Genomic DNA, 20,821 nt, shown 5'->3' on the forward strand with positions numbered 1-20,821 from the left:
AAGGAAAGAAAAAGAATAAATGTCGCTAAGTGAACTCAAAGAAAAGGAAGGGAATTTTGATAAACTAGAAGCTAAGAATGTTTCCTTGAGGAATAATTTACAAAAATCAAATGATCAATTGAATCAAAGTTTAAAGTTTGGAAAGAGCACTGAAATCTTAGATGATATTATTGGTTTCCAAAGATCTTGTTATTAAAATAGGTGTTTATTATCATGAAACTGTCAAGGGATAATCAAGCTAAATGACATAATAAGTGAAATGCAAAGAATAACTTGAGAGCTATGTTGATTTTCTTAGAATATTTATCAATGAAAACAATAAGAGGAAAGAAGGTGAGGACCAACAGAGATTTGATTTTCAAAATAAAGAAAGAAACACCAGGAAAGGAAGTCAAGCAATCTAAGACCTAGGAATGATTTCAAAATATTTTCTCCACCAAGAAGGCCTTTCACATCCATGTATCAAAATATATTTTATAGCTATTGCTTTTCATGTAATACTTTTGGTCATAAGGAAGTAGACTATAGAGGCTATGCAAAATGTCAGACTATATGAGAAATAGAAGTAAGGGATCATATAATATCTCAAAGAAGGGTTGTGTGAGTAGCAGTCCTAGAAGTTTTAATGAGAATGCTATGAAAAATTACAATTCATTTTCCCCCTTCTTAGATCATGTTGAATGTTTCAAGTGCAATAATTTTGGGGGAAAATATCATGATTGTAAAAGAAGTACATTGAGGCCTCCAAATCATGTTGAAAAGTATGCAACAAGAAATGCTTGTTGAGAATGCAATAAGATGATGGAGCTTAGTGGAAAGGAGTCGCCTTCACTAAGTGGGCCCGCAGGAAAATTATGGCGCAAAGTCTATTTTTGGATCACAGCAGGAGTGATCAGAGTCTATTTTTAGACTGCTAGTCAAAAATAGAAAAGTCAAATATTATTGTCTCATAATAATATTTAGACTATAAACTTTATCTTATCCTCTTGGAGCACTTCATTTTGAGCTACAGATGTGGCACATGCAACTGTCAGAAGGAAATACGCTTTCTTTGTGGGTCAGTTGAGCTATTGCATGCAGAACATCAGTTAGAACTCATGTGGTTGAGTTCTGTGAAGTTAGATGAGTAGTTAATGGAGTTGTGTTCAGTTTGACTTAGTTGAACTAGTTGTATTTAGTCTAACTGGCCAATAGACTAAGTGATGAGTTATGTGAATTAGTTATTAATTAATTCACTAATTATTAACTCATAATGCAACTGAAGAATACATTAGTTAACTCAGTGCATGTAGAGTTCAACAAGGACAGGTGTTAGAGGTTGAGATTGCTATCAGTTGTGACTATAGTTGTGCATGAGACTTTGCACAAGCAATGTATTGAGTATTCCCATGAGAATGCCTAGTAATATAGCTTGTTCTCACGTGATTTACAGTGTGAGAGATTTTTTCTAAGGTAAATAGAACTTGGAACGAGTTTGGATTCATTCATTCTCTTGCAGGTATTGTGCAGTGGAGGCAGGCAAGCAACGGAGGAGATTTGGAGATCAGATTTGAGTTGTATTGTGTGTAACAGGTGGAGATAGTACTGAGTACTTGTGAGGAGTATTGTACTATGTATTGTTACATGTTCTCAATCATTAATATACAGATAGTGTGGGGTTTTCAGCTGTAAGCTTTCCCCGGGTTACATACTGTGTTAATGTGTGCATGCGATTGATGTTTCATTGTTTTTAATGCTGCTAAATTGATGATCAACGTAGAGGAGGTTATGTATTATGCATGTATTCTGCAATAGTGTATAATCGGGATAATCTCTGTGAATAAGTGTTTATTATTCAAAGTTTCTACATGGTATCAGAGCTGTATTGATCATCAGATCTATTATTCAGAAAGTGTTTACATTTTATTTATTCAGGCAGAGTCTGTGATCAAGCCAGGTAGCCTCTGGATTCATCCTTCTTCTGGAAGGTGAGATATCTGGTGAATGCCCATACAGTTGATCTCTACACGAGAAATACTTTGTTCTCACGAATTTTAGATCAGAAGCGATTGAGTTTTTTTGAGCTGGTGGAATTCGAATTTGCAGTAGTGTTTTCTTGGTGTGAAAGTTGAAATGTCTTTCAACGGATTGCGATTGGAGTATGCCCTTGAGGGCAGCTCGAACTATATTGCATGGAAGGATAGGATGGAGGCAGTGTTAGATGATAATGGGTTGAAGGAGTTCATAGATGCGGATGTCCCAAAACCTATTGATGCTGCTCAAGTCGGGGATTGGCAAAAGAAGACAGCAAAGTGTCGAAGGATTCTGTTGGAGGGCGTGAGGGATCACATTGTGTCCAGCCTCCATGGAAAGGCTTCTCCATATTTGATGTGGAAAACGTTGACAGAATTATTCCAAAGCAAGAGCGACCAAAGGAAGTTGGCGCTCAAGGATAAACTCAGAAACATTAGGTGTGAGAATGGAGACAGTATGCCCCAGTATCTCACGAAGTTCACCCAATGCCGGGATGAGCTGGGAAGTGTGAAGGTAACTGTTGAGGATGAGGATATGGTGAGTCTAGCACTCCTTGGCCTTCCTAAGAGTTGGCATAGCTACCAGGACTCGGTGAATGGAAGGGAGAAATTGCCAGGATGGGAGAGACATTGGTCGGATCTTGTGCAAGAGGAGATTAGACGGTGCACTAGAGACAGTTCTTCATCTATGCATGGTGAGGAGAACTGTGCATTAGCGAGTAAGGTGAAGAAGGGGAAGGGGAAGGTTTCTCTTTCTGAATCCAGTTCTTCCAATGATGGGAAGAAGGTTGACAATTCGAAGGTGAGATGCTTTCGTTGTCATGAGTTGGGCCATTATGCTACTAATTGCCCAAAGAAGAAGTCCAAGCAGGGATCCGGGGAAGGATTTGAAGGTGAGGCAGCCTCACTTGCTTCACAGTTTGAGTTGGATTTCACACTCTTCGCATGCATGGTTTCATCCATGATGGGAAGTGGTTGGTTTCTTGACAGTGGAGCTTCTTTCCACATGACCGGTGACAAAAGTTTGTTCAGTACTTTGGAGGAGAAAGATCTCCAGATACTCATAGCGATGGGTAATGATGAGAAGTATAGTGTCTCAGGTGTAGGCACGGTTATTTTTTAGAGGGAGAATGGAGCTCGCCTTACCTTGACTGATGTCAAGTATGTACCAGGACTAAAGAGAAACTTGGTGTCGATCGCGGTGCTGGAAGATAGAGGCTATGATGTAGTCTTCAGTAAGGGAAAGGTTTTCCTTAGACACCTCATCACTAGACAGGTGAAGCAGATTGGTTCACGGGTCAAGAACCTGTATGCTCTTGAGGTTCAAGATGCATGCAAATCCTTGAGCAGTGAGGCAACTGATGGAGACTTGGTGGTTGAGAGGGAGCGTACATTATCTCTCAACATGCAGAGCTAGAAGAAGTCTCAGACGATTGTGGAGGAGCCACGATTGGTGCAGTAGCTTCAGGAGGTTGTGGAGTAGCCACAACAAGGGAAGCTGAGAGGAGATCGAGTAGAGACATCTACTCATGCAGAGACCTCTAGTAGGGGGAAACTTCGAGCCAGGTGGGATGAGGGATCACATGCAGCCATACCTCCAGGTAGGAGGTGGGGTGATGTGGATTGATCTTAGAAGGAGGAGGGGCAAGATCCTTGAGGTACCCAACCTCTTGGATGAGACCTTGCTACGGGAGCCCTAATGTGGAGTAGCAGGAACTGACTGATTGGGTAGAGACAGATGCGGATGGAGCGGCAGAGAGAGCGACAGTGCAGGGAATCCCAGGACAGTGCATAGCATGCAAGCTGCAGCAATGCAAGAGGCACAAGTGTTTTGCACAGTGCTAGGTGGCACAGAGAGGTGTGAAATGGTGCGAGATGCATGAAGATGTTGCAGTAGCGCAGATGTCAGAGAGGGAGCACTTGTCAGCAGCAGGTAGAGCTTCAGCATCAGAGTATGTTCCTAGCCCAACACAGTGGTCAGTTGGGAGTGTTTTTGTTCCAAGTGTTGTTGGAGCAAAGTGGACTGGGCAGATGTGTTGCATGCAGAACATTCCAGAGTTACAGGATCGGGTTTGAGAGGAAGCCTTTCTTGTTGAGAGGGAGTGTTGAAAAGTGTGCAACAAGAAATTCTTGTTGAGAATGCAATAAGATGATGAAGCTTAGTGGAAAGGAGTCGCCTTCACTAAGTGGGCCCGCAGGCAAATTATGGCGCAAAGTCTATTTTTGGATCACAGCAGGAGTGATCACAGCAGGTGATCAGAGTCTATTTTTAGACTGCTAGTCAAAAATAGAAAAGTCAAATATTATTGTCTCATAATAATATTTAGACTATAAACTTTATCTTATCCTCTTGGAGCACTTCAGTTTGAGCTATAGATGTGGCACATGCAGCCGTCAGAAGGAAATACGCTTTCTTTGTGGGTCAGTTGAGCTATTGCATGCAGGACATCAGTTAGAACTCATGTGGTTGAGTTCTGTGAAGTTAGACGAGCAGTTAATGGAGTTGTGTTCAGTTTGACTTAGTTGAACTAGTTGTATTTAGTCTAACTGGCCAATAGAATAAGTGATGAGTTGTGTGAATTAGTTATTAATTAATTCACTAATTATTAAATCATAATGCAACTGAAGAATACATCAGTTAACTCAGTGCATGTATAGTTCAACAGGGACAGGTGTTAGAGGTTGATATTGCTATCAGTTGTGACTATAGTTGTGCATGAGACTTTGCACAAGAAATGTATTGAGTATGCCCATGAGAATGCCCGGTAATATAGCCTGTGCTCACATGATTTACAATGTGAATGATTTTTTCCAAGGTAAATAGAACTTGGAACGAGTTTGGATTCATTCATTCTCTTGTAGGTATTGTGCAGTGGAGGCAGGCAAGCATCGGAGGAGATTTGGAGATCAGATCTGAGCTGTATTGTGTGTAACAGGTGGAGATAGTACTGAGTACTTGTGAGGAGTATTGTACTATGTATTGTTACATGTTCTCAATCATTAATATACAGATAGTGTGGGGTTTTCAGCTGTAAGCTTTCCCCGGGTTACATACTGTGTTAATGTGTGCATGCGATTGATGTTTCATTGTTTTTAATGCTGCTAAATTAATGATCAACGTAGAGGAGGTTATGTATTATGCATGTATTCTGCAATAGTGTATAATCGGGATAATCTCTATGAATAAGTGTTTATTATTCAAATTTTCTACAAATCAAAGTACAAAAGAAGATATTATTAGAAATATAAATCAAAGAGAAAAGGTATGGAGAGGGAAATAAGAGTAGGAATAATTTGGTATAGCTCTATATGAAAACCAATGGTCTATAGAAAATGGATGTTGTAGATATGCAGGCAAATTCATCCTACAACGAATGAGTATTTTCCCTATTAGGTTCCCAATTAGACTCTTTTTCATTTAGATGGTTGTATACTCTCTGGAACTAAGGCTCGATTTCCTATGCTAAGTTAAGCTAAAAATCTAAAATATATTACACTAATTAAAAGAAACTAGGGAAAATATATGACATATTCTAATATTTACAATTATCTATAAAAAATATAAAAAACTACTCATTGGATGAGATCAATTTCAACAACAGAGAGTAGAGGATTCATTCGAACATAATAAACCACATGAAATATCATGTTTGTTTAAACCCTACTAGATTTTGGGTCTAGCTAGAAACGGAAGTAGGTTTTAGTAGAGTTTTTATACAGAAAACTCAAAAAGAAATATTTATTAGGTTTTCCATTGGGATGGGTTCTTGGCTATCCTCAAACGTCTTCATCTTGTGTAGAGTCTCTCTCCTCTATAATGTGCAAACCTAGAAAAATGAAATGTTTGAGCTCAATGGGAACTCAAACAGAAGAAAAATGGTGGTGGACAATGAAAATAATCAGAGTCACAGCCGTGAGTGCAACAATGAAAATAATCAAAAGTGAATAATTAATGGAAAACTCTTGTATTTATAACAAAATATTGAGTTATCCTCGAATAAGTGAATAATGAATGGAAAACCCTTCTATTTATAACAAAATATTGAGTTATCCTCAAATAATGAGAAATAATAAAATATTATTAACCCCATTCTTGGGATAACCACTTGGAATATTTTATTATATTTGGTTAGGAGGGAAAAAATATTTAAACTTTTATTTAGAAATAATAAATAAATAAATTATTTATTTATTATTTCAAGGAATTGGTTAAGGAATAATAAACAAATAATAATTTATTTAATTATTCCTAAGGGATTTAGTCAAATTTGACAAATAATAATAATTAATTAGTGATTAATTAATTATTATTAGAGAAAAATAAGATAATTAATTATTTATCTATTTATTTTTCATAATTGGATCAATTATGACAAGGAATAATAATTGAACAATGGTTTAATTAATTATTCCTAGAACAAAATCAAATAAATAATGATTTATTTAATTATTCTTCATGGGTTTAATTATAAATTATTTAACAAAGGTGGTTTATTAAGTAATTTCTCACAGTGAAAGCAATTTTATTATGGTAAAATTGGCTTTACATCATGTAATTCAATCCATCTAGTAAATTAGGCTAGATGATAAATTTTTTGGTGATAACAGATTTCCCCCCAATGTACGAGTGTTAGGAGCAAAATGTATGACCGAAGTACGTTGTAAAGACACAATCACTAGACAACACAGTGGAGTCAGAGAGAGAGAGAGAGAGAGAGAGAGAGAGAGAGAGAGAGCAAGTAAAGTTGAAGCGAGAGAGGATAGGGACAGAGGGGGCGAGACCAATACAAGTCTCATTTTATGTTGTGGTACCGGACCTCAATGAGGCAGGGGAGGCATACCCATACTCACCATGATAACCTAGTACAAAAATAATGGTGCGCCCAAAAACATAAAACTGAGAAATGAAGTACATGTTGAATGGTCCATGACATGCTAGCATAAGAGAGCCAGAAAATAATACAATGCATCCCATATACATAATGCACTTGGAAAAACATGAGCCAGGACTTAATACAACAATATCTGGGTACATGAGATATAATGGCCCTTCCCTCAAAAAATGGGTGGGAGGGAGGGTAGAACAACTTGCTAAACAGGGAAGGGGTTTGCAAAACTGAATGGATCATCTAAAGGAGAATTTCATGCTATAAACATTGCGATCAGTAGGAACCGAACCCATCAAATATGTGGAACTACATCTGAGGTTGTAGCATAATAGGAATGCATCTGGGCATGTGGGGGGCTACCTGAAGGGCCACCCCCTCATGAGGCCTAAAACTTCTCACACACGGTTGGGAATCACTAGTACAAACTGCTGCACCACTGGACCATCAAGTGTATGAATCATTAACATGAAATGACCAAGTCAAAGGGAAATAACAAGTCCCTCTACTCAATCCAAGGCACCAGACAAGAATGGAAGTTGGAACCAAGATACACCACCCTCTAGGTCGTTCTTTTGGAATAAATGAGCTGATGTTGATAAAATAGGGCCGCGATAGGTGAGGCAATGAGGATGCTCAACTAAGGCACGAAGGAAAATATTAATGTGACTGATGAATTGACACCAGGGAAAATGGAGAAAATGGTACTGAGGGACAAACATATGACTTCCCTTGTTAGAGCATAAAGTGCATGGTTGACCTGGCAGCGACTAACTCGACTCCAGAGGGGATGGGGAGCAGTATGACTGGAGGCTGAAATGGGCAACACAGGATGAACGGTATGCAAAGATGGATGGAATACTGTGACGTGATATAATGGGATGTGAAACAGAATCCATGGATGCAATGGTGACTCATCGCTGATGCTCTGAACAAGGGTGACTCGATGACACTGCCACACAGAATAGGTCCGATGGGGACCATGAAAACATGAGAAAATGATGATTACTCATGACTAAAATTGGCACGTGGTATGGCAAGTTAATGGAAGGTGGTCCCTAAGGTACAAGTATCGTGTGTGAAGAAATTCGGTTTGGAGAGGCATCGAAGTGACCCTTCTTAGAAAAATGACTTCTTGGGGAAGTGTCAAAGAATCAAAAAATGAGGAAGACCCATTATAGTACTCAATTGGAGCTTTCCAACAGTGCCGATGGTTTGTCAAAATGAGCTACATTTTGGTCGCAATGGGTGACATAAAAATTGTGGATTTTTCTATAAAATGATGTTTTCCCTCCAATTTGGGAGGAGGAGAAGGCCCTAAATCTTATGGAGATCGTAGCAAAAAAAACCAACCATTGGAATTGGGATATGCGAATTTCAAGCAAGCAACCTTACTTGTCTAAAGATGGCCTTAATGCTTCTTGGAACGATGGTTCCTAGTGAAGCATTAAGGGAAGAGGAAAATGAGAATGAACTACTAGAGGAGGTCTAGAGTCATCTTCACCCACGAAGTCAAACATGGGGACTATGTGGACATAGAGTAGAATATTTGAAGATATGGTATCAAACTTCTACGATATGCGATGTGAATATGGCTTGCTGGAGAGGTCAGTAGGACAAACTATCCAAGAAATGGGAGGATAATCGACCATACCTAGATCTAGTGGGATCTAGGCTGAGACTTATGTTAATCCATTGAGAAGATGGCCAGGGGAAAATCATCATGCCCCTAAGCATGGGATACTGCTCACAAGAATATGTGATGGAGGGGATTGATCTGGTATGCAAAGGTGGGAATAATGCCCCCTAGCAGGAGGAGTTTATGGAGCACCATTGTGTTATGAGTGCTAAAAAAAAGGGATTCAAGCATCTCGACCCAACTCAGCATGAGATCCTCCAAAGGATGATAATGAAATGTAGGGGCCTATGTGCCCCCCAGTATGCTATGTGCGTACTGGATGTATTTTGAGTGGTGGCCTCCAAATATTTATATGTTTATGTGATACATAATATGATTGTGCATTCTTATATGACAATGATGGTTCACCATGTTTTGTGTTTATGGTTTCCTTCTGTGGTATACATGTGATAAATGCCAATCTAGAATGTTATTTTCAATCGTATCTACATAGTTATTTTGGGCTCTAGGAACATGATTTAAAGTAATGGTTTCAAATTCATGTACCAACAACTTAACTCGTAGATATTTTCTAAATAGGACTTGCTTATGTGCATGATACACACCATTCAATTACATGACAAGTAGCAAGGAATCTAGATGAATATGAAGATGAAGGATGTGATGAGCAAAGGCATTGACTAACAAACCTATCATTGCATCATATTCGGTCTGGTTATTGGTGGAAGATCCAATGCACACGCCGTTTGAAAGGACTAATGTATGCAAGGGGGTAAAAATGTCCCCGGCCGCCGAGGCTAGATTCTTGGCGAAGCAACTCACATCGTTGGCATGGCGAATATACGGTGTGGATGATGGATCCATATGAAAGGTGCAAAAGATGACAGATGAGATGATGCAACCTACCTAAATTCATGACAGAAATAAAGACACGAAAATAAAAGGGGTATGCTATGAGAAAAAAAAGATATTTGAGGTAGAGTGCATGGGGAGAATTAGGAAGGAGATGGCCTTCAGAATCCTCCAAAAACATGCTCCCTTGCCTAAGTGAAAGGGTGATCAGGGGTAGACATAGCTTCCATGATGTCCTCATCAGAATGGAAGATGGGCGGGTAGAAGGAAGACTGACTACATGACCCGACGACGGTACTTGGTGCACCAACCTAAGAGAGAAGGTTCATGTACACATCATCTTGAATGGTATATGATGAGCCGGTAGATGGAGGATCTACAGATGTTGAGACCTGGGATTTTTTCGAAAGAAGTTCGATCGAAGCGTGCACAGAAACCTTAGAAAGGTTTTCCTATGAGGAACTCAAGGATGCCAACACATAAAGGATATGGTCTATGGTGTCCATCATCTCGACATCGGGGGTAGGGATCACAATGGTGGGACTAGAATCCCCATGTTCTAGTTTACTAGTGGTACCAAAATCCATGGGTAAAGGAGTAGGTTTCCCACTACAAGTGGCCTCGTATTCATGAAGTGTTTCAAGGCAATCGCGAAATTCATCAAGACGAGGGAAACAATGGGAATACTGACCATGATGATCGCACAAGGCACAAGGGTGATTTGTGTGTAACATTATGAGTTTCTTGGGTGGACCTGGCAAGTTAACATGGAATTCAGGGATATTTGACTCAGGGAACGTTTCATGAACCAAAGGTTAGAGATGAGGAAGCTCAGGACAATTATTGATGGCATGCCCAACAACTTTACACAAAGCGCATAGAGGTGATGGCTTTGGGGCCTTAGGGGCTAGAGGAGCTTGGGGAGCCTTGTCCTTAGGTTATTTCCTTTTAGCTTTAACCCCCTGTCCAGATGCTTGCGCAACAAGAGTGGGTTCCCGTTCAGGTTGTGATCAAACTAAAGTAGCGACAAGGGTCGTAGGGATCGGTTGAACTGGGGTCAAAGCATGATAAGGTCTTACTTGACCAAGCAAAATGTTTGCAAGGGGATCGATGTACCATAATGGGATCCCAAAGTCATGTTAGGAAGGACCATCGAAGCAATGACAGGGACAGAAAATACTTTCGGAGGGGGGAATAAGAAAGGTATCTGTCCTACAGGGTAATGTCCCAGTGGGATAGCTCTTGGATGGTTGAAAATTGGAGGAACAGTTCCTGGTGGAAACAGAGGAGAGGCGCCCACAAATGAAGGAGGTCCTGGGGGGGTGGATCCAGAGGGATCAACTGGGATGGAAAAAAAAGGGTGTTTAGGATCTGGTTGTTGACCGTATGTACCAGACTTCTTGAGAGAAGCCATGATGCTTGTAACATGCAAACACTCACAGAGTTAGGCTCAGAGATGAGAGGGGGGGGACCAGGGAAAGCACCCAACAATGAGGAATATTTATAGACTCTGGGTGAAACACCAATAAAGAGGAGTTGGAGACTACTTATCTAACACTGACGAGATAATGGACTTGAGGGAGGTCACAAATGTCGGCTCGTAGTAAGTCAACTGGTCGATGGTAACGATCTTCCCTTCATGGGGGAAGCAAATCTTACGGAACATTGTAGATGTGACAACTGACATGGCATATGTGTAACTACAACCTAAGAGAATGTTGTAATCCAAGGGGGCCTCAATAACCTCAATGTCGACATGGACAGTCTTGGCCACAAGGGTCACTGGATAGTTGCGTACATGCCAAGAGGCTGGGAGGAGTGTCCTTCCCAAGCACGCAAAGTGATGGTGGAGGGGGAAAACTCAGGTGACTTAAGTTGTTTCCAAATGGCAGCAAACATTGCACAGGTGGATGCACCTTCGTTAATAATGCATTCGGAGATAATGGCATTACAGACTCAGACTGGTATCTGGAAAGAAACGATGAAGGAAATGGAGGATGTTCTGATGTATCAACAGGGAAGACAATCAAACAATCGTCAGAAGGATCTATTGTGCCCAAAGTAGTTAATAGAGATTTCTTTTGAGATGGGCACGACTGGAGTACTTCTAGTGTTGACATGGTGCCAGGTGATTGTGCCAAGTCTTTTACTATACTATATGTATGGGGAACTCGATTAGAAGTTGCGTTACGGCGTAATGGTCCCTTTCGGATCTTGGGAATGGACTCAAATTTAGGTTGAGGGATTTGTAATGGACCATTTGGTACCATAAGAGGCTCAAAAGATGCTTTGGTTTTGGACTCAGTGGCGGACACAGTCGATGGCTTGTCATATTGGCGTGGTCGAGTTTGCAGGTTGATATCGGAGGGGTTAACCTCATCATAATTCATCATAAGGATTTGGTAGTCACCAGGAACAAAAGGTTGGGGGGGATGGACTGCTTGACCTAGCTAAGGTTGAGCAGCAACAAATCCTTGTTGAGGGAAAGGATTTGTGAGCATTGTCGGTTGAGATGGTGTAGGATTCTGAGGCAATTGTTGGCCTCTAGAAATTGCTTGAGCTTCCCACATTTGGTGCATTTGGGGTAAGAGAGGACACTCATGTGTATAATGGCCATGTACACCACAACATGCACAAGGCTTGTTCATACAAATAGCCTTCTTCTTCTTGGGCTGACTTCCATATTTCTGGTTGTTAGTGTTAGATTGGTTCCCTTGGTTCACTAGGTTGGTTACTTTGATTACCCTAGTTACACTTGTTCCCCTTCCCCTTATTTTTTTCTTCGAATTTTGGGGATTGGTCACACTCTACAATGCAAACACTTGACCCTAAGAGGGTGGTGGCTGTTGGGGCTAAGGATGCATGGGAGGTTGTGTCACTAATGCTTGAGGGGCTGGAGCACTCGGTTGTGCACAAGGAGGAGCAACAATTTAGTAGACAGGTTGGGGTCCTGAAAACATGTTGCTAGCAGGAGGGGCATGAGTGTTAGAGGAATTGGTGTCCCCCTACAAATAGCCATAAATTTTCTAATTATATGGAGAAGGATGTGAAAGGGTTCCAATGATACCGCCAGCGGCGTGAGATGCCCCGGTACATTGGCACTTCCAGGACGAGGGAGGTCTGGAATGACGGTATATACATAACCGTTTTGCACATAAATAAGGTCATATCTTAGAGCGGTTTAGAGAGATTCTTCCTCGGTCTGAGGAAAATTGGATGTGACATCTTTTCCAATGGGTGCTAAAAAGCTCCTAAGAAACCAATCTACATAGATACGATCTTTGAAGGGTGGGGCACGACATGTGCTCCTCCTTGAATGCCACCCTTGAACATGGTCAGAAAGGCGAGTAGCGGAGGATTGATGGAATGAGGTCAATAGCTTTATACCAGTGTCGTACCGAAGAGGTAACTGGAAATATGAGAGGAACGCTTTAGCAAGCGTTGTGAAAATGGAATGAGATACGGCAGGCTGGTCTACATACCATTTTGCAGTGTCTCCAGTGAGCGTGCGTTGGAGCAACCAAAGATGAATGGAGTCATCAGTAATGGAATTGGACGAACATCACATGTGGAAGGAGCAGACATGGTTGGTAGGATCCTCTCCTGCATTTCCCTCAAACTTTGGGATGTCTGAGGGAAGCTTAGTCGACATAGCAGGCCAACCAACATTGTGGTGTATGGGGTTGTTTATCAACTAGCTAAAATCTGGTAGACTTAACCCAGCCATAAAAGGGAGCATGGGGGCTGCCAGAATAGTTCCTGAGACTGTTCTGCTTGATGTGACCGTTGGGATAGAACTGGAGCCAACACCAAGTTGTGTTCCTGCACCAGCTGTGGGTCCAGACATGGTGACAATATGTGGTGAAGGAGGTTCAGAATTAGATGAACCAGGAGAAGAGTCAGTATGGGGACTCAGAGGGCTATGAACTTGAACCCGATGGGGAGGGATAATATGCCCAATCAGAAATTGGGGGTGAAGGCCTAATAGTCTCCGCGACAAATGCCTTGGTGTCACAATGGTGGTAAGACACATGTGACATGAAAATGGTGAAGTGAGATCAACAATATTCCTTTGTCTCTATGAGGGGAGATAAATTTATTATGTTAAGTCTTGGCTTGGCGATGTAAACCAAGTGCCCTTCGCTTAAGGTTTGATTTTGTTTGCAAGTGTGTTTATTGATTAAGCCCAGATCGTGTTTGTAAAAAAGGAAAAAATCTTGCTGAAAATAAACTGAAATTAACTACAGAAAATGAACAGCAAAACAATTAACTAAACCCCACCCAAATTGGGTTTGAAAACACTATGTTGGTTGGTGGCTAAATCAACGGAAAACACACTAAAAAGGTCAAGAGATCTAATTGTCAGTGTGACTAGGATTAAATGACACTAGGCTGCTAGAAAGTGGTGCAGTGACAACAAAAAACCAGAGAGGAAGTTCATTGCAAAAAGATAGAGAGATGGGTGTAGAACCTAGGGTACAGATCTGGAAAATATGGTTGAAAGTGCTGCAGAAACTTAGACTACTTACTCAGCTAAACTCCTCCTATAAAGGTGGAAGCATACTAGAAGCCCTAGGGGGATAAATTCCACTTCGATGAGTAAATTAGAGTAGATCAAGGCCTAAGCAAGATGAGACAGAGGTCAAACAACCCAGCAGACAACTCTCAACAAAACCCAAAAACAGATCTAATAAAAACCCAGAAACCCTAAAATCGTAAGTACTAGCCTGTTTTGAGGTGGGATCGCACTTTTTGGGCTCAAAGGTGCACTCTAGACTCCATATCACACTTTTTGGGCTAAGAACTGCGATTTCTGCTCCTCGATTCCCAGTCGGCAAATCTCGGAAAAAATTGTCGTCTTTGTTGCGGCTGGTTCCTGTGACCAGCAAAAAAGACTAGAAAGCTTGCTGAAGTCAGAAATTTAACAGATCTAGGGTTAAATAACTAGGAAACATTAAGAGACTGAAAAAGAAGAAAGCCTACACTGAAAACCGAAGGTCACTCAGGTTTCTAGATCTGAAGTATAAATCAGCGGAGTCGCCAATTTTGTTGTAGTGTTTTCTTCTCAAAGATGTATGAAATGAACCCACTTAATATTTTGGATGACAAACAATCTCAACAATATAAATGGCTACTAAACGTTTTAGATCTACAGCAACTGATAGAAACAAAACCTACCAAAATTTCGACTTATGCCATAATCATAGTTAAACAACAAAAAGAAATATTAATAACTCCAATCGTCCAATGGAAAACAAATATACAAAGAATAGATTTTATTATAACAACTGTGAAGGGAAAAAATAAATGTTACTAGTCCCCCTCTATGGGATGGGTTCTTGGCTATCCTCAAACGTCTTCAGCTTGTGTAGAGTCTCTCTCCTCTATAATGTGTAAACCCATCAAAATGAAATGTTTGAGCTCAATGGGAACTCAAACGGAAGAAAAATGGTGGTGGACAATGAAAATAATAAGAGTCACAACCGTGAGTGCAACAATGAAAATAATCAAAAGTGAATAATGAATGGAAAACCCTTGTATTTATAATAAAATATTGAGTTATCCTCGAATAATAAGCAATAATAAAATATTATTAACCCCATTCTTGGAATATTTTATTATATTTGGTTAGGAGGGAAAATGTATTTAAACTTTTATTTAGAAATAATAAATAAATAAATGATTTATTTATTATCTCAAGGAATCGGTTAAGGAATAATAAACAAATAATGATTTATTTAATTATTCCTAAGGGATTTAGTAAAATTTGACAAAGAATAATAATTAATTAGTGATTAATTAATTATTCTTAGAGAAAAATAAGATAATTAATGATTTATCTGTTTATTTTTCATAATTGGGTCAAATATGACACGGAATAATAATTGAACAATGGTTTACTTAATTATTCCTAGAAGAAAATCAAATAAATAGTGATTTATTTAATTATTCTTCATGGGTTTAATTATAAATTACTTAACAAAGGTGGTTTATTATGTAATTTCTCACATTGAAAGCAATTTTACTATGGTAAAATTGGCTTTACATGGTGTACTTCAATCCATATAGTAAACTAGGCTAGACGATCAATTTTTTGGTGATAACATAGAGGGTTATTGGGAATCCACCTAAGCTCACAATTCCGAGTACCAAATAAGCCAAGTCAATTTTCAATGACGAGGCCCACGAATTTCCCATTCAACATATCAAATTACCTCCTCTTGAGTGCTCAGTGATTTGGAGGATATACTAGCATTTACTTCAAGATATGTTACTTGACTATAAGGTTAAATTAACATCATTTGCATGGGAGATATCTCCAACTCATCACACTTGTCAAAAAGAGGGTCCATGCAACTCTCCAAACAATTCACGTGTAGGCCAGTCTAGATATACTATGTAGCAGGGAGATAATAAAGGTTATTTGGCTGAATTTACATGAGTTATTTAGGGGGATTGTCCCCCTTTATCTCTAGTCTTTTACACACATGTCTAGCAAGAGGATACGTTGATACTCACTCAGATCCACACTCAACCAACTAAAGATCAACGTTGTCACTTTTACAACACTTCACAACAATCTTTAGACAATCATATGGACACTTAGTAATTTGACCTCTCAATGACATTTTCTGTTGGAATTATGATACATGTGTTGTCCTTGATGGAAACTCACTTATAACATAATTCATAGGTCAGTTTAGAAGTGACAGAATGCATGACAATTTAGAGAAGAAAGATAAAGTTGGAAGTTCAAGAACTATATGCAGGTTCTGTTAAGCCAACTTGTGTATGCACGCGAGTTCAGTGAAGAAAAGTAGCGTATGGTCTTTTTACCATGGTATTCTAAATACCAGGGGTCCTTACCATGGTATTGGCCCATATTAATGAGCGCGAAAACGAATATTGATCCTGCCAAAGATTACCATTGACACTAATGTTGTTTTGACTCGTGGTATTGGATGAAGGCTAAACTATATAAAGAAGTGAAGGTCAAAGGGCTATGTGTGCAAGAGAAAGAAGTTTTTGATGAATACTTCAATCTGGAGTATATTTTCATTGTAAGGGCCATAAGTATCATTTTGATTTGAAATAATTATGCACTAATGGATACAATGATGGATCAGGATCATGAGACTTGAAATGACTATTCATTGTATGATATGTTCAAGGATTTACTGGATCTAAGTACTGATGCATGTTTTTATCTTTGATTATTATGATCTAGGTCTTTCTGAAGTTTTGAAGAGCTACACAATTTTAGGTCAAAATTTGCAGATCTATATGCTGTCTGGTTTCGAGAAAAGCGTGTATACACGCGGGTTCATTACTGCAAAGTCGTGTATATAAAGTAAGGAGTTTCTTGTTCATAAATGACTGATTGATCTTATTAGTGTTGTTGTTTCTCTGTTGTCTATCAATGATGTCCACATGCTTGATCTAGGTTAAATGATAATGTCTGAAGTGGATCTGACAGAATGATGAAGTTGAATGTGGTTTTGAATAATGTCAAGATTACTTGTTGATTATTATTGAATATCGGGTTCTACAGTGATCTGTTTGTTCCAGTTGATTGGTTAAGTTTTGATTATGTTGTTTGGGTTTCAGTGATTGGTTGTGTCACATATTGATGATAGTTTTATAGTGATTATTGAGCATAAGTGACGATATTGGATCCAGTCTAAAAATTTGATGAAATGTGGTCCATGGATGTTGCTGAGGGTTGGAGCCTTCAGTGAGGAAGTCGAAGCTTCCTACCAGTAGTAGTTGGTGATCAGATTAGGGGGTTGGAGCTCCCTTCCAGTAAGATCTAGAAAACAAGTGAAGGTTGTAGCCTTCAACAGGTGGGTGCCCGCGTACTGGTATGAGTCTGCATCAGTACAAGAATGTAAGCAGTTTTTGATATTAATAAGTTTTGAAGACTGAGATGACAACAATAGTGGTTTTCTCCCACATTGGATTTCCACCTTACATCTTGGTGTTCATGTGTGTTTTATGTGTGATAATTTATTCTTACTTCACATGTTCACTTCTCATCAAATGCCTAATTAATCTCTTACATTCTAGTTCAAAGTTTAATAGATAAAGAATTAGTTGTTTTACAAATTTTAGTTGGAATACGCTAGTTTTTGTTACAATAGTCACGTATATATTCTAGTTGGGTTCAGTAAAGTTGTGCATACATTTCAGAAAATAAAAATTATTATTAGTTTTTAAAATACTGATTCACCCCCCCGCCCTCCCCCCCCCCTTCTTAGTATTTTTTCCAACAATTGGTATCAGAGTAGGTCCTTCAAAATAAGCTTGATTGATTGAAGGAAGATCCTGCAAGATGAGAAATCAAGAAGGATAAACATCTATCAGACCACCACTTTTCAACGGAAATAATCTTATATATTGGAAAACAAGAACCAAAGCCTATCTTCAGTCCCTTGGAGTAGATGTTTGGGCAATTGTGGAAGGAGGTTACCAATATCCAGCGGTAGTTCCCACAAATGTAGCAGAAAATAAGACATATGAAACCAATTCCAAAGCCGTCAATGCTCTAGTGGGAAGTCTGAAAGAATAAAAAATTATCAAAGTTATGCAGCTAAACACAATGCAAGAAATATGGGACAAAATCATTCAAAGCTATGAAGGTGATACGAAGGTAAAAAGTGCTAAACTCCAAACTCTTAGAATTCAATATGAAACTCTCAAAATGCATAATGATGAAAGTATTGACAATTTCTTTCTTTTTATAGATGAGATTGTAAATCGCATGAAAAATCTGGGTGAAGAAATAAAGGATGCTACTTTAGTAGAGAAAATCTTAAGATCTATAACTCCTAAATTCGAGTCAAAAGTGTTTTCCATTGAAGAGAAGCAGGATCTGCAGACTCTTACCATTGTTCAACTTCATGGGATCCTGACTACTTTTGAAATGAGGAAAGGAGGTCCCTCGAAAGTTAGCGAAGTCACATTTAAAGCATCTGCAAAGGGAAAATAAAAGGAGAAACGCAAGGAATCATGATACATATCATAAGAAGATGAGGTGAACTTTTTAAAGAAACTTCAACTGGGTAATGGAAGGTTTAGAGGTAAGCTTCCCTTCAAATGTTTTGCTTGTGGTAGAGTTGGTCATTATGTTGCTAAATGTCCTCATAAAGACAACCATGATAAAGGGAAGGATTCTGCAAAAATTAATAGGGGACGTTTGACAATAGAAAAAATTATTATACTCAGGAAGATAGTTATGGCTTGTCAAATAGTGAAGAAGGTGAACCTGATCAAGATCTTAAATTACTCATGGATTTTGAGTCTAATGATAAATTTGTGGATGCATTATAAGAAAACCTTTTATCTGAAGAAATTACTCAACTCAAAATTTTCTTGGAAGAAAACAAAGTAGCCATAGATACTTTAAAGCATCAACTCATAGAAAAAGAAAAGCATAATGAGAAGTTAGAATGTGAAGTAGTAAGCCTAAGAAAGGAACTTGAGAAAATAAAAACCTTGAATCTTATATGTGATAAAGGATCTAAAACCTTAGATGAAATTATCAAGGTAGAACGTTCTCCTCTTATGAAGATAGGTCTTGGATACACTGGAGAAACATCTCAACCAGAAAAGTCTTCAACCGGAAGCTATCTAAATGCAGCAAAAACCAATCAGCAAAGCTTTGGTAATACAATAAAAATCAGTTAGCAAAGCTTCAGTAAAACAGCAAAACCCAACCAGCAAAACTACAGTCCTCAACAAAAGAATAGAATCATTCCACAGGTAAATCATGTTCTCTCCAATCCAAGGATGAACAACAACAGAAGCTCCAATCAAAAGGTAAACAACACTAGAAGATTCTATGTTCACAAAAAAATCTTCTTTAATGGACAATGTTTCTCATGTCATAATTTTGGTCATAAGGTTGCTTAATGTCTTGCATACAAAACTATCATGACTAGAGAAGCAAGAAAACAAAGGAATGAGACAGGATTTAAGAAGAACCCCTATAATATATTCTCACCTCTTATAGATGAAATCGAATGCTTAGTTTGCAATAACTTTGGTAATGAAGAATTTGAATGCAGGAGCAAATTACAACCAACATCTCAAAAGGAGAAACTATCAACAAATTCCAAGGTATGGAAAAGGAAGAAGGTATGGTTTGAAAGCTGTAGCATTGCATTGTTTATAGAAGGACAAGAAAATAAATGATACATTGATAGCGGATGCTCAAAGCACATGATAGGTGATAAAGATAAATTTATTTCATACAATTATTTAGAGAAAGAAACTAATGTCACTTTTGGAAATGACTCACCTGCGGTAATTAAGGGTAAAGGTTCTATTTTTCTAAAAGAAAAAGTTAAAGTTGGTAATGTTATGTATGTTGATGGATTAAAACATAACTTGTTGAGTGTTAGCTTAATGTGTGATCAAGGAAATGAGGTGGTATACCGATCACACGAATGTGTGGTTCGTGAACTTGATACAGGAAAGACCATAATAAAAGGAACAAGAACCTTGAGCAATATGTATATATTGAAAGGTGGCCAAGAACAATGTTAGCTAGGCAAGGCAGAAGAAAAATGGCTATGGCACAGAAAGTTGGTACATCTAAGCTTTTCTCAAATGAGAAAATAAAGTAGACTCAAAGCTTTTTGTGATCTACCCTACATCACCATACTAGAAAGTACCATATGCAAGTCATGCCAATTCGGTAAGAAAACCAGAGTTCAATTCAATGCCAAAGAAGGATCATCAAGTAAGCCTCTTGAACTTACACATACTAATTTGTGTGGACCAGTAAATAAAAATTCACCTCGTGGAGAACAATACTATATATTATTCATTGATGACTTTTCTACACTGTGTTGGATCGGTCTTTTGAAACACAAAGATGAATCATTTGATAAATTTAAATTCTTTAAGGAATTAGTTGAAAATGAAGTAGATCTAAAAATCAAATGTCTTAGATCTGATCAAGGAGGAGAGTGCATATCAGATGAATTCTTTGACTTCTGTGAACAACACGACATAAAAACATAATTTTCTATAGCTAAAACTCCTCAACAAAATGGTGTGGCAGAACAAATGAATAGAATTGTTCAACAAATGGCTCGTGCTATGCTTGATGAGTTTGGAATTCCTGACACCTTTTGGGGTGAAGCTGAACATACAGCAGTAAATATTCTCAACAAGGATCATGTTCGTGTGAATAGTGATAAAACTCCATATGAACTTTGGTATGGTAAGCCTCCCACTGTAAAAAAATTTAGGCTCTTTGGAAGCAAATGTTTCATAAAAAATAATGATGAAAAACTTGGTAAGTTTGAAGCTAGAGCAGATGAAGGAATACTTCTTGGTTACTCATCTAGAAGTAAAGGATACAAATGTTACAATAAGAGACTTCGGAAAATTGTTGAATGCATTGATGTTGTGATTGATGAAAC

The sequence above is a fragment of the Pinus tabuliformis genome, chromosome 5_1, assembly GCF_031772625.1.
Source record: "Pinus tabuliformis cultivar Carrire ecotype Pingquan chromosome 5_1, CPIR1, whole genome shotgun sequence".
Taxonomy (NCBI): domain Eukaryota; kingdom Viridiplantae; phylum Streptophyta; class Pinopsida; order Pinales; family Pinaceae; genus Pinus; species Pinus tabuliformis.